Source organism: Saccostrea echinata, unplaced genomic scaffold, assembly GCF_033153115.1.
Source record: "Saccostrea echinata isolate AGI-Se365-2 ecotype Australia unplaced genomic scaffold, CSIRO_AGI_Sech_v1 ptg000030l, whole genome shotgun sequence".
Classification (NCBI taxonomy): Eukaryota; Metazoa; Mollusca; class Bivalvia; order Ostreida; family Ostreidae; genus Saccostrea; species Saccostrea echinata.
In genome coordinates, this window is record NW_026889779.1 from 19,311,821 (window position 1) to 19,325,530 (window position 13,710).

Below are 13,710 nucleotides of genomic sequence, written 5' to 3' on the forward strand. Positions count from 1 at the left end.
CCGGGGTCACGCTTTGAACGACTTGAATCTTTCATATCAGTGTAACTTATCATTATAACTTATCACCTTTGCTGTTCTTGAGAAGATTTTTGAAGATTTTTCCTTATATATTTCTAAATGTAAAACTTTGATCTCCCACTGTTGCCCCACCCTACCCCCGGGCGACATGAATTGAAGAAACTTGAATCTTCCTTATTTAATGAAGGTTTTATTTAAGTTTCAACTTTTCTGGCTCAGTCGTTCTTGAGAAGATTTTTAAAAGATACCACCAAATGTTCACTTATTCTTGATTATGTTCCCTTAAAAACGGAAGTGGCTCTTCATTCGCACAAACTTGAATTCCCTTCACCCAAGGATGTTTTGTGGCAAGTTTGGTTGATATTGGCCCAGTGTTTCTGGAGAAGAAGTCGAAAGTGTGAAAAAGTTTACAGACGGACGGACAGACAGACAGACAACGAACAAAATGTGATAAGAAGAGCTCACTTTAGCTTTCAGCTCGGGTGAGAGCTACAAGACATTGGATTTTCGGTTAAATGCATTTCCTTTGATTTTCCTTTTGCTTCTGTCTTTTCATAACGCAGTGTCATTAACTGTGACGTTATATAGTTAAGGGACTGTGAGATTCAATGGCTAGGCGATTGTAAATTTAAAAGTTGGAAACATGGATTTGAATAACAATATGAACAACAATACTTAATAAGCTTTGGTAAAATTCGTCTGTGTCAGGATGTTTATTTACTATCGCTATACCATATCACATGGAATACTTTATAACACCGGCCCTTTGCGAAAGGAATGAAAATCGAGAGTTCTGTCGCACTTCGGTATTTTAACGTTGAAAAATATTACTCGAACATGTTACTTTTATTCAATGGATAAGTTACATTATCACATGTTTACGCATTATATGGTGTATATTGCTCATAGAATATCGTTTTCATATCCACGGCTGTGAAGTCACAATGGTTTTAGCGTGAATTTGATTAGATCAAATATTGTGGATTTACATATATAAAACAAAGAATATCCCATGGTTTATGGTTAGATATGATTTTTTAGCCAACTCGTGTGTTTTTATCCCCTCACCAAGGCTCGGGGATAAAAACACACAACTCATTAAATTGGATAAAAAATCATAAACAAACCAATGGGAGATCCTATTTGTATTCAAATGTTAAAAATATAATAAAAATAATTTATTTATTTATTACCTTTATTATTGAGTAAAGTGTCTATTCATAAACTTAAACCTAAATACCTCAGTTGTACATGTAAAAGAGTTAATTCAAGAACTCTGCGTATAGGTTTTATAAACTGATCTCCTCTATATCGATAGAGGATTGGGTCCGAACAAGAAATCCAAGAAACGGTCTTCATAGTTGTAATATGTCTGACTTAATGAGCTACATGTAAGTGTAAAATTGAAACTAATGCTACAAAAATTATAAACATATACCCTTTTTCAGGTATAGGTAAAACTAAACTCTGAGCAAAATAAAAACAAAATCTGTAAAAAGCAAAAACACTAATGTGAAAATTACCAAAATCCCTTTCAGATGAAAAGATTAAGAAAGAATTCAAAATGAGTGGATTCGTTCCAGAAATCCTTTTCTTTAAAATCAAGAGACCAGAAATGACGAAAATATGTCTATGATGTAGGTTACAGTGTGTGAATTAATGTGCGCTTTTGAATCATGTAATCATGAAACCGAAAAAACATCAATTTTAAGAGAGTAAGGAAAAATTTTAAGATTTTGTCAATACAATATGTATTTAAAGCTTCTTTCAATCATACTTATAATGCATTTCATATCTAGAAGCTATTTTTCAGCTTTAACACATTACTTCGTGTTTTTTAGTCATTATTTCACTCCTAAGCTAATCAAACTTTACCATGGGGCACATGCAATAAGGAGACAAAATAAATGTCCCCAAAGTCACTTTAACAGGTGACTGGATCATGTCATATAAGATAACTTCTGTAGTAACTTCGACTCTCTAGATAAAAAAATACTTCAGAAATGTACACTTCCTTCTTCGTTCAAAGTCATAGCGTACTTAATATGTACAAAATCTGAAACACCAAAGTCATAGCGATTTGATAGTTACAAATGAAACATCAGATTTCATGGGAAAAGGAAAAAAGTAAATAATATATAGTTAAACTGCAGTTATGTTACATCGACAACTCTAACTTTATAAGTCTGAAAATAGGTATAAATTCAGCGCAGTTAAAGCGTGGTCGTTCAGAAAGTTAGCCGTCGTCAGGTGTCAAATAGGGTTATCTGCGATTATTTGTGAAATCTTTCTTATCAATAGGCTGATACATGTATAAAGCATGAAGATAGTATTAAAGAAATAAATAGTTATATACTCAAGAAAGTCATATTTTTATCAAATGGTAGTCTTATTTTAATAAATTTTATTACATAAACAAAGGTATACTAAAATTACAAACAATTTTACTTTAAATATCATTGTTTATGATGTGATTTCAGGTTGAAATGCTTTAGAATAACTTAATGATTTAAACGTTACAACATAAATGACCTAAGTAATTGGTCAATTTATCGACATGAATTTGTGTTTAATTTCTTCAAAAATTAAAAAAAATTTAGAAATAATAGGAAATGAGAGAGAGAAATGTAATGATTATGCATGTTCCATTTAATCAAAGATAGGAGACAGGAGGGATAAGTCAGTCAAAGCAACAGAAAATATTGCGCAATTTTGAATTTGAAGTTATTTCCCATTTGAAATAGACAAATAAAACGAAGAAAAAAACAGAAATATACGGATGAGGTCTTCTTAGAGGATTTATTCACAACAAACATGTAATTTTTATGATTAAGGATACACCAAAGGTTTCCAAATGCCAGAATTTAATTTGCATGCAATTCTTTAATTATCAAAGATAACATGATATATATTAGTATATATCATTTGAAAGCTTGTTAAATATACTATTTAATTATCCTAATTTAAACTTTAATTAATAATTTGTTTAAAAATTATTTAAATATTAATGTAAATTTAAGTGCATAAATATTTTATAAATCAACTTTTTTGTTTTTAACCCCTCAAAGTGGTCTTCTAATTCAAAAGTTACAGCCATTTGCCCTTCAATGTTTCCAATTTATTGGCTTATTTAAAAGCCATTCTCTGTAATGACTTGAACTTTTATATAGGAGCTGTGGCACGCATAGTCACAGAATTTCTCCAAACTCTCTATGATAAAAGTCTTTAATACCGTAAACTCAAATCAGGCAAAAATTGGTTGCTACTTGACATGGTTACCATAGCAACGTGTCCTAAAGTTTGAAAAATGGCATTTTTTAACATGTTCAGAGTCCCACAGTTAACGTTTGCAGCAAAGCAAACAAGTGGCAATGACTGTTTCTGAAAGTTGAAGGCCTGAAGTCTTAAATGCATGATAAACATGTTTGGTAAATCAACTATTATATACGTTACTATGGAAACAAAGTATTCAAAAGTAATAATTTTGTTCATTTAATTTTAAAAAGTCATACACTTAAGAATAAAAACAATTATAGGTTGAAATGCGAGCAAATAATAGACAAGAGATCCTTGTAACATATTCCAAGGACGAAATATGATATTTCCCATAGGTTAGCAATGGTTGCCATGGTTTTAATACCACTAAGGGATTTTAAATTTACTCTCTTAGTGTTTTAATCTTATCCAATCTTTTTAAAAAGCATATTTCTGTATAACTGATGATCAATTTTTAAAGGCGTTGGTGTGACCATAATTTTCACATTTCAAAAAATTCATATTCAATTCTTTAAATAGAGCGTTGCTATGGAAATAGGGCGAAAAAACATGCATAAAAATCTGAAAAATATTCTGTTTCCTTGGATACGTACACTTGTATGTAGATTCCCAAAACTTTAATGATTGATATATATGAACAACTAACCTGACTTTCAATTTTGACTACCACCCAATCTCTAACTGGATGCAAAAAGCTGGCACATAGGGTTTAATATTGACATAAAATTAACAAAATCGAACATTTTCTCTTCTTGGTAACCATAGCAACAGTGTTGTATTTTTCAACAAACTTTATCAATATATGATATTAAACTTTAGTTCTACCAGATAAGTACTAATCAAGGTAGGTCAAATAATATGTTTCTTGGTTACAAGGTCAGTAAATTCCTAAAGCAGCAAAAAATATCACTTTAAACAGCTACTACGTTGTTTCCATGGTTACACTGCAAAGTAAAAATTTATCCAAATTTTTCTTATGTTGTCGGTGTTGCAAGGTCATAAGGATGTATATGTGCCAGTCATGAATTTTATTGTTTTTCCTCAAGATAGTAGCATTAACCCAATCATAGCAACAGATTTTGCATTGTAACACTGTGTTACCATGGCAACCATGAAAGTTATATTTAGAATAAAATTGCCAATACGTAGTTACTTAAGGTCAAATATTTTTTATTGTTTTTCTTAGGTTGTTGATTGAGTTTGATCATGTAACATCTATCATTTGTGAATATTGAGCGTTTTTTAGCATTTTTTAGAATCTAAAATGTATTCCAAATGTACCCATGGTTACCACTTACTTAGAGATAAATTCTAAATAGTTTCTTTATAGCATAAGTGGCAACAAGGTGTCATGTTTTTGGGAGAATGATTTGTTTGTTTTTCTTGGTCTTTATTAAGGCTCAATAAAGATTCAAAGTAGCTGAAAATCTCAATTTTTTTCAACTTTTCTGGCTGTTACCATGGCAACCAAAACACATAGCAACGAAATTTTATTTGATATATGTTTCTGGTGTCAAGTTGTAATAATGGGCAAAGTTTCATCAAAATCGGTGACCATGCGTGGCAAAGAAGTTTAAGTGGTTACAGAGAATCGCTATTAACATTTCCCTCAATAATTCCAAAACTAAGCTAGATATCAAAAATCTGAGATACGGTTTTGTGAACACACATTTGAGAAGCAACCCATCCAATTTTCAGATAAATTGGTCAATAAATAAGGGAGCTGAATCCTCTGAAATAATACCACAAACTACCTGATCTTACTTTACAGTAGAGGGCAAAAACCCATTACACAACAAAATGTGCCAAAGCTAGAAATATATGACACCTTGGAGATTCAGCTTTGGATACCTGTCACTTAGCCATATTTCCCATGCATATTTACAAGAATGGGAGGTTCTTTTCTGTATTTAGATGCTTTTAATTAAGTAAAATAGGTTCAATTCAGAAAGATTTCCCGGCAAAATGGCAAGAGCTAAGCTCCACCTCCAATTTTATGATCATCAGTGATCTGTTAGATCTCCTTCTCTTAATCTAGAGTCCCTGTAGTTTAATTACTGATAACCTCTGTGTGGCTAGTGAAGAATTCCCCAAGTGGTCACAGTGATTTATTGCATCTTTCATGAGCAGGCAGTCACAGATCAAATCTGAAGCTTTCACATGTGGTAGTGTTTATGTTTCATTATTGTTAAATAATTAGAAAACCATTTCATAATTATCAAGAATTTTACATGCATTATAAAGCAGTGATTAACTTCTTTTTCTTAGCCAAAAATCTCAAAATTGATGAAAATCTTGAAAAAAAAAACCTTTGGTGTATCCTTAAACAAATTATATTTAAAGTAATTGCGGTAAAATTTAACAATTTAAATCTAAAATTCATTACTTTGTTATCAAAGCTGAAGACGACGCACATCGTGACCTTTTGAAAAAGAAATGAATTAATGACTTGGCTGGATGTATGTTTGAGAGAGAGAGAGAAAGAGAGAAGACGGGGGTATGAGCAGGTAAATTAAATTAAAACAATATTCATTGAAATATCCCTTACAAAAAATACTGCTGTAAACTTTAGTTTACTGTAAGTTATTGTAGTTAACTATAGTGATAACTTTGAAACTATGAAAACTATAGTTAACGTTAGCTATGATTTACTATAGTGATAAATCTGAAAACTTTAATTTACTTTAGTGAGCACTTTGACAGTATTGTAATAACTATGAAAACTTTGAAATACTATAGAGATCACTATGAAAACTTTGATTTACTAGGATGATAACTTTGAAAACTTTGATTTACTATTATAATAGTGAGAGCTTTAAAAACTTTAATTTGCTATAGTGATCAGTGACACTAGCTATAGTGATAACTTTGAAAACTGTGATTTACTATAGTGATAACTTTGAAACTTTGATTAACTAAAGTTAACTATTAGTTAACTATAGTAAATTATAGTTAACTATAGTTTACTATAGTATTTTTTGTTAGGGATATGCGATTGTTTTATGTACTTCTTTTGTTCTTAAACGTAAAATCGGTTATATTCTTCCGTTCCATATCAAGACATCTCGTAAATATTAGATATCTGAGACCTCGACAAGTATATGACACTGGGGAAGCGAAATAGATCGAAAAAAGAGAACGGTATTCTAACTAAAATGTGTTGACTTAAATTCATTTTGATATCATTTAATTTCTATAAAATAACTGATTCTGATTGGATTAAAAATTCTTTTGATAACTGCATCGGTAGAATCTGGTGTTCACTTGCGCTTATCAGCCGGAGCTACTTTGGCGAACTTTACATGTATATTTCCTGCTTCCATATTACTTTGTGAAAGTAAAATGAAAAACTTTTACTCTGTTTTCCTGAATTTCAAAACGTGTCCGTTGCGTTCCTGAGTTATTTTCTACTTTCGTTTCTTTTCGAATTATTCCTTTTGGTAAACAAATCGGATCGTCTGCATTGACAACAATGCAGTTGCGGGAAAAAAGGAAAGAAATCATCATACGTATGTTAAATGTTTGTCTTTGAGATAACTGGTACGAACAATAGAACTGTGAAGAAATGTTTTATGCTACCAAAGCGGGGAATTGTCGTTAAAATTCTTAGGAAACGAATGCATGAGAAAAACGACGCGACACTGAGCGAGGACGGAATTCTTTCAAAGTTATACAGTCGGCAACTGACTCTTCCATATTTTGAAGCATGTTTTGTTATGCATGGACATGTTGTGATACGTAGGCTAGATATGTTCGGTTTGAAATTCAGATGAAGAGATGTGCAAATAAAATTCAAAATTTCTGTGACCTAGAAAGAGTTGTTAAGGTTATACATGTATTAGCTTCCCTTTACATTTACGAACCTAAAGATTTCAGCTTACCTGGGGAATATAACCATTGGGATATAGCAAAAATTAATAACACGACAGGTAAGTTTTTTTGTGTTAAAACTGTTATTGTTTTTAAAATAAGCTGGTATTTACACGACAATATTTGGAAACGTTGTTTGTTCGTTATACTTTAGGCAACTAAGCTAGGCCTAACCTATACATGCCATTATATTGGACAGTCATTCGTTCTCAAGTTAAATCTTATCTTTGAAAAATAAATATTAAATGATAAGTAATAAATTTTATAACCTTTTCTCTGATCGATGTATCATAGAAAGCTTGGACGTAATACGTCATCAATCTGATGCGCGTAGATCTGTACATTCCGTCATTTTAAATTTTAATTATCACACGCCAGGAGCAAGCCCCTGTGATTTCAGCAACGTTGTTGTGACGTATTCCTACGCACTGTCTTTGATGCTTAAATTAAATATTAAAATGAAAGGAAGTTTCATTTTTATTATTTTGAAGTCATAATTAAATGATAAGAAATGAAAGTAATATTTTCTTTCTTTTTCATCAATGCGCTCCGCGCATTGATGCCGTTTTCCGTCCAAATTTTGGTTTGATACGTCGGTGAAAGAAAAAAATATTACTTTCATTTCTTAAATTACTTTCCCCGTTTTGTCAATCGCATAAATGCACTATCTGATAAAAGTTGCTATTACTTTTTTAAAGAAGAAGGTACGGTTTGGGCTTTATTGTGCCCTAAAATTTTAACGTTTTCAAAAAATTATGAAATTGGTTTAAATTCGAGTTGAGTATATGAATGTGATAAATCATGGAAGAATATGGCAGAAAGGGGGGAGGCATTCTGGAAATATGGTGACATTAGTGATGCATTCCGAAGTTTTAATCAGGAAAAGCCTTAAAATGACTCATCTCTGGAGTTATTTTCCTTAAAAAAAAATAGTGTCCATAGCCCTCGTCCACTTCAATTTTTGGATTTGGATACGTTTTATAAAATCCATTGAAAAATCACATTTCTCAAAATCTTTGTGGCCGATGCATATGCTAATGTCTTCTGCAACTTTTTTAGGAAATACGGGAGAATGCAGACGTTCATGACGTCACAATTAGCATTTAGGAGGACATATGAGAAATCCATTTGTATGTTCTTACTGAGTGGAATTTCAACGATTCAGAAAACACGAGTTTTTGGTTCTTACATTTTTCATATTTTAAAAAAATACAGGGCCAGACCTGTATTGAAACAGTACCTTGCTATTTACATGTATACATGTTTCATGTTATAAGCACATATAATTCATATCAGCGTTCTATCTTAACACCGTTCACGGTAGCTCAGTCGGTAGAGCGCTCGCTCCGTGATCGGGAGGTCGTGAGTTCGAATCTCGGCCGCGACTGACCTAAGTCGTTAAAAATGGGTAGCAACTGTTCCTTCGCCATGCGCTCGGCACTTTGAAGTGAAAGTTGTGGGTCCTTCGGATGAGACCTTAAAAACCGAGGTCCCGTGTCACGGCAGGCGTTGGCAAGATAAAGATCCCTCACTGCTCAATAGCCCTGAGTGCCGAGTAAAGGTCAAAATTTGAAGCCCTTCAGCGGTATATGGTGACGTCTCTATATGAGTGAAAAATTCTCGAATGGGACGTAAAACAACATACAATCAATCAATGAATCAATCCATTCAAAATATCTTATCCTCTGACATAAGCAATTGATAAAGAAACATGGTGCTCTCAGAATCAGATGATTTTGAACACTAGTAAAGCAAAATGCATGTTGTTAGGCACACATCAAAGGCGATCAAATTTGACGAACCAAAATGTAAATTTACAAATTTCAGATCATTTTCTTGAGAGTGTCACATATGAAAAATACTTGAAATTCATATTGATAATTCACTCAATTTAAATACACATATCGATGCTGTTTGTAAATTAGTTTCTAGAAAGATATCTGTATTACGCAGAATTAAGAAATATCTTCCATTAAATACAAGAAAGATATTCTATAATGCTTATATAATGTCATCAATTGAATACTGTTTAACAGTTTGGGGTAATGCATCAGCCTCTAGCCTCGAGAGGATTCATAAGTTACAGAAACGGGCAGCTCGCTGTATTCTAGATGCTGTCTATGACACGCCATCAAAACCTTTATTTGAAAAACTTGATTGGGAGAACTATTCAGTGGTTTTTCATTAAACTTTCATGGATAATGCACTATAAAATGCCAGTGTTACATTTGAAAGAGTTTTGGAGAAATTCGCTTCCCGTTCCAAGTTATGGACATTTTTGATTGTAAAATGAAATTTTATCCGCGCGAGATCTAAAGAACGGCTAAACTGGAGACTTGTTGGATATCATAGAACGTGTCTTCTAGATGTGCGGGTTTGCTTTTTCGTGCATCGCGAGTACTTCCGATCGCTACCGGAAGTGAATTTAAAAAGTCAACTTTTACAATTTTCAATATTTTTCTTTGATTTTAGTAGGGTTAATAGAGATTCTTATCGAAATGCTTAATATATAATTCGTGTTTAAAATTGTTCACTAGAAGACATTTTAAAAATAGATTTTTTAGATAAATTTTGTGCAGGCAATATCTCTATTCAATGGTTTGCATAAAACTTTCAGGGATAATGTGCTGTAAAATGCCATTTTTACATTTGAAAGAATTACGGAGAAATTCGTTTCCGGTTCCAAATTACAGAAATTTTTTTGATTTTTAAATGAAATTTCATTCGCGCAGAATCTAAAGAACGGCTAAAGATATTAACTGAAGACTTATTGAAGAGCATAGAACATGGCTTCTAGATGTGCGGATTTGCCATTTTGTGCGTCATGAGTACTTCCGGTAGCTACCGGAAGCAAATTAAAAGTCAAATTTTTCAACTTTTATGTTCTTCAATATTTTTCTATGATATTAGTACATGTAGGGTTTATAGATGCAAGTTACTGAACATAATAGGTATCAGATTCGTTGAGCGTCGTATGGCGAGACATGTTTTGTAGCAAAACATTCCAGTCTTTTCATTAATGTATTACTAATTGGAATAGTTCACTTTGGGGGTAAAGGGGAATATAAAATATGTAGGAAAACTTAGCGCTGCCTTTATGTTACTTGCCCATATACGATATGTACGTTTTATGTACAGTGTGATAAATATACATTCTTAGGCTCGAAAATCAAGCTATAACAAGATAATTTTTTTATTTCATTGAAGCTATCACGTACACTTATTCAAGACACATTCTAAAGAAAAGGCGTCAAGATGTACTCGTGACGCTTGGCGCGAAATAATGTATCGTGACCCGCCTTTCACAAATGGTCTGATGCAGTATAGTGTAGAAGAACAGAAAAAGATTACACGGACATGTCTGTATTTGGAATTGCATAGAATAGAAAATTGAATGCATAAAGAATGAAGGAAGTAAACACAATAGTTTTTTTTCAATAGTTTTTATCAGTATCAGATTATTTCTTCTGCTAACAGTTATATATTATTGTTAAAACTCAAGTAACAAATTCCGATGTATATATACTAGTACTTGCACAAAATTTAGCTGCCTAGTTTTCATCCTATAATTCCACACTATAAGAAAAAAAAATAACCTGCCTGACACTCTTTAATTCAGGGAATGAGTGCAAGGTAAACATCGATGATGGCTGGTACATTGCGCTAGTGTAGTGGTTTCAATTTTAAATTTTCAGGCAGCCGATCTTGCTTTAATCCCGACTATGTCTGAATTTTTTGCTTAAATTTACGTTTTCATCTTTATCGATGATGTTGAACTTTTTTTTTTCTCTTTGTGAATTCTGTGCTCTATTCATTTTTTTTTTTATAAATAAAAAATCTTTTTAAAAACCCATGTTAATTTTTTAGGTGTTTTTACTACGAGCAGATATGAATGTAAATTTGCGTGCAAAGAATATCACATTTAAGGATGGTTATTCGGACGGAAGACCTCTCGTTGCTCGCAACGAGTATCTAGTTATTATTATTATTATACCTAGAAGCAAAAAAAAAAAAAAAAAAAAAATTTAGAGAAATAATGTATTTTCATCGTATAATCTATAGAGCCCACCTTATACCAGATCCTCTGCCCCAGGGGCCATGACATTCAAAATTTTCATAATTTTAGAAGAGGAACCTTTGCTCATCACAAAGATGCACTTAGTTTCTTTGTTTAATATGCAGGAGAGAGAAGAAGCTTTTTAAAGAATTTATGTTATTTCACTATATGATCAATAGAGCCCCACCCTAACTTCAGAACCTCTGACCCTGAGGCCAAGAAGTAGAGAAAAAGGTTTTGAAAATTACATTAATTTTAATGCTTTTGGTGGGGGGGGGGGGGTGCGGGGACCATGAAATTCACAATTTTCCCCCTTTGCCTAAAGATGCTCTATACCAAAATTTCTTGAAATTGGTTCAGTGGTTTCAGAGAAAAACGCTGAAGATGTTGAAAAGTTTACGACTGACGAACGACGCACAACGACGGACGAAAGCAGATTGCAATAGGTCACCTGAGTGACTCAGGTGATCTAAAAATGCTTTAATGGAAACAAATATTAACACAAAAAGGTTTTTGGCATGGAGACTTGTGCAAATCTCTTGAGAAATCTAAATTCAATCAAATAAATATCAATTTTTATATTCCATAACGCTCAGATATTTTCTTTCATTTCGTATCCTTTACATATTATTATTCAATTCAATTCAAAATAGATCATTACACACGATCGATGGGTGAATTCACGTTATACTTTAAAAAAAAGCTATGTGAACATTTTAAAAATAAATGAATGATTAACATAATACTCTTCCTCATTCATCATAGACAATGAGCAATGACATTTGAATGTATAGGTTTGCATGTGCTCCCTCAATTTAAAAAAAATATTGCATAAAGTTTTTTGGAGAAGATCCATTGGACAGTCTTGTTGACGACGGAGAAGATGATCTTTCACTTAAATATTTATTAGAAATACCTGAATAACAAAGCGTATAGTTTTTTTAAACTTTCGAAGCTTATACGCAGATGAAGGAGATCCTTTTTTTAAAATTGTTCAAATAAAGTTTGGAATACTGACAGTGAAATTTTTGATAGAATGATCTGTTCGAAAAATAAAGTATGCAATTTAACGATAGTTTTACAAAATATATTTTTCGTTTTCTCTCGACAATCATAGTTTCGAAATAAAAAGAAAAATTTTATATTCTATAGTTAACCATATTTCTACTGCATTAAACGTATTGAATCGATGAGTCCTATTTATCAAGAAGTATAAATTTTTAATCATCCTCAAAGCAGCATTTATAGTATGTTACTAAGATTTTTCCACATTCTCGCCATCGCTCGACTTTAACATTATATCCCGTAGAAAAAAAAAAAAAAAAAAAAAAAAAAACAAGTGTCGTATTTCAATGTCATCTCTTAAGTGAGACTGTGGCAGTTGAACTAAAATAAAACTGTGTGGCCTACATGTGTATCTCTTCAGATATATAAAAAAGGTGATTTATTCTGTACTCCCTTATTTAGTGAAGTAAGGTTGTACATCAGTAATTGTAGCAGTGAAATTTAAAAAAATATTATAATTGACCGCACAAGAATATGACTACGTCTCCAATATTTGATTGACTTCGCTGATAGATTTTTGTTTGTTTCTTTCTGTTGTTTAACGTCCCTCTCGAGAATTTTCCACTCGTATGGAGACGCCACCACTTGCCGGTGGAGAACTGCAAATTTTGTCCTATACTCGGCACTCAGGGCCATTGGGCAGTGAGGGATCTTTTTCGTGCCAGCAACTACTGCGACACGGGACCTCTGTTTATACGGTCTCATCCGAAAGACCGGTCTCCACGCCCCACAGTGGGATTCCAACCCGCGACGTAAGGATCAACTCATTACTCCTCGACTCTAGAGCAGACGCTCTAACCACTGCGCCACGCGGGCGACTCGCTGATAGGTCCAAATTACGATCCCCTAGGTTCAAGATATTTGTAGCCATTGTTATAGCAAATTCTGGATATATCTTCGACTCAACCTACGAGAATACTTCGATACTCCACATATTTATATTGCATATGCCTAGCTGGTATAAATTTAAATTAGAATTTAGATAGTTTTTCTTTGAAGGCAAGCTTTGATGCGTTGCTATACATATATATTATACTTCTATCGTATAATGTAGCAAAGTCACTTAAGTCAGATTAGATTCCTGAATTTTATTACATGTATGTCAAATTTACCTCACAAAATAAAGTAGTAATATTAAAACCTTATAGAAGCTTTTCAAATTCACAGAATATGTACATGAAAGCATCTGATAGTAACCTATATATACAATAGTTAATGTAGAAAATCTCACAAAACTCCTTTGAAAAAAAAAAACGAAATGAAAGGTTTTAAAATATTGTTTGCGAAGAATAAACAAAAGAATAAAGAAAACCACGTAGATTGTATTCTATTGGACATCTTATACCCGGAAGTTTATATGCATATATTTTATGTATATATAGGTGTTTCAAACCTTTAAAGTAGTCAATCCAAGGCATTAAAAC